Here is a 2,291-nt window from a genome sequence, read left to right as displayed (position 1 = left end):
TAGACTTTTTGCTGATTAGAACTGTCATATTATCATGAATTTTGACAGAGTCCATGAGAATTGTGAGTCAAAATATGGATCATAGATCCATATTGCAAATAGACCATAGTAATACTATACACTATGAAGTATTCTCATTTGATTTTTTTATATCTTCCATAATTTTCCCCCACCTTAACATAGTTTTTGCTAATTTGTACAAATGAGAGTGATCTTCTATGCTCATTACTACTGTTTCAGTTGTTAAGTATAAAATGAGGTGATTTAAAGCAATAGGACTGGATTTCTAAGGTATGAAATTCAGGTGTAATACAGAAACAAAATGTATTTATTCTGTGCAGATATGACTATAAATGCATTTGTTATCCATAATATACTCTCTGTGTAGGAGATACTTGGAGGGTAATTAGAAATGTTGGCTTTATCAAGTATGAAATATCAAAAGTGAAAGAGCAGATTACTAAGGAAAATAGAATGATTATACAGCCATACTGTGAAGTGAATCATAAGTGTGATACATAATCTACTATTTTTTCAGATTATGAATTAGACTTCCATTACGCTTTTAAGATGAGTCCACTTTCCATCAAGAATGTCATTTATTTCCAAGCTTGACTAGGAGTGTTGGCCAATATGTTTCTGCTGATTTTCTATATTTTCATAGTCCCAGCTCATAGACCTAAGCCTGTAGACCTGATCAACTGTCAACTGGCTTTTATTCACATAATTATGGTCCTCACTGGAAGGGATATTCGGCTTGCAGACGTGCTTGAGTTACTGAATATTGAGAATGATTTCAAATATAAGGCAACTTTTTACATAAACAGGGTGATGAGAGGCCTCTCTATCTGCACCACCTGTCTCCTGAGTGTGTTACAGACTGTCACTATCAGTCCCAGTACCTCACTGTTGGCAAAATTTAAACATAAATTTTGAAAAAAATGCATAGATGAAAAAATGCTTCATCTATGCTTTCTTCTATCTTTGGCCTTTCAATTTGTCTTTCAGCAGTAACAAGCTCTTCTCTGCTGGTGCTTATACCAATGTGAGTGACACCAACCAGATGAAGGTCACTGAATACTGTTCACACTTTGAAATGAAGAACATCATCAGGGGATTGATTTTAACAGAGACAACTTTAAGAGATGTGTTCCTTGTCGGAGTCATGCTGACCACAAGTGTGTACATAGTAATAATCTTGTTCAGACATCACAGGCTATGCAAGCATCTTCATAGCATCTTGAACCTGAGAGCATCTCCTGAGAAGAAGGCTACATACATTCTCTTGTTGCTAGTGGTTTTCTTTGTGCTCATGTACTGGGTAGACTTCTTCATCTCATCTACTTCAGTCCTGTTGTGGAGGTATGACTCAGTCATCCTGACTGTTCAGAAGTTTTTGATGAATGTCTATCCCACAATTACTCCTTTGGTACAAATCAGTTGTGATAAGAGAATAATTAATGTGCTGAAACACTCGTGGTCAAATGCCAGTAGAGTTTTTAAAAGGGAGTAGCTTTTCTCTTTTCTAAAAAAGAGGCCCTCTAAGTATATACAGCAGAGCACTGTCTGGTCTGGCCTCAGTGAGAGAAGAGACACTTAAGCCTTGAGAGACTTGAGGCCCCACGGAGTGCTGAGGTGTGGTGTGATGGGGACATCTTCTTGGAGACCAGAGATGAGGTATTGGATGAGGAACAGTCAGAGAGTAGACAGGGAGGTGGATAACAGGAGGAGATACTGTAAAAAAAAGATCAAAGAATAAAAATCATTTAAAAAGTTATTTAATAAAATACTTTAATTTATATGTATAAGTATTGTCACAACATCTCTGCATATTGTGTATTCGTGATGCTGATAGTATAGTCATTGGATCCTTTGGAACTGGACTTAGCAATGCTTGTAAGTATTTATTTTGGTCTAGTCTCAATTATTTTTGTTTTAATAAAGGGATTCCTTTAGTATATCTACAGAGTGCTCCCACCTCTGGATCCATTCCACATGCAGACATCAAACCCAGACACTATTGCTGAGGCCAAGAAGTGCTTGCTGACAGGAGCCTGATGCAGTTGTCTCCTGAGAGGCTCTACTAAATTCTAACCAATATAGATGCAGGTGCTCGAGCACAGCACAGCTCAGGACATCAGTCTCTGCACAGGAACCCCAATGGAGGAGATAGGGGAAGGACTGAAGGAGCTGAGGGGGGCTTATCTGTCATCAATGGGAGGGGAGGTCCTTGATCTTGTGAAGGCTGATGTACCAGTGTAGAGGAAAGCTATGGCAGTTAATCAGGAGTG

At 38.3% G+C, this 2,291-nt stretch overlaps 1 pseudogene; it reads left to right on the top strand.

Moving 5' to 3' along the window:
- Positions 1 to 570: 570 nt before the first annotated feature.
- LOC127677939 (putative vomeronasal receptor-like protein 4) lies at positions 571 to 1,513 on the top strand (annotated as a pseudogene).
- The last annotated feature ends 778 nt before the right edge of the window (positions 1,514 to 2,291 follow it).

This window comes from Apodemus sylvaticus, chromosome 2, assembly GCF_947179515.1.
Source record: "Apodemus sylvaticus chromosome 2, mApoSyl1.1, whole genome shotgun sequence".
Taxonomy (NCBI): Eukaryota; Metazoa; Chordata; class Mammalia; order Rodentia; family Muridae; genus Apodemus; species Apodemus sylvaticus.
The sequence above is the reverse complement of the archived record's forward strand: the minus strand, read 5'-3'. Positions and strand labels throughout refer to the sequence as shown.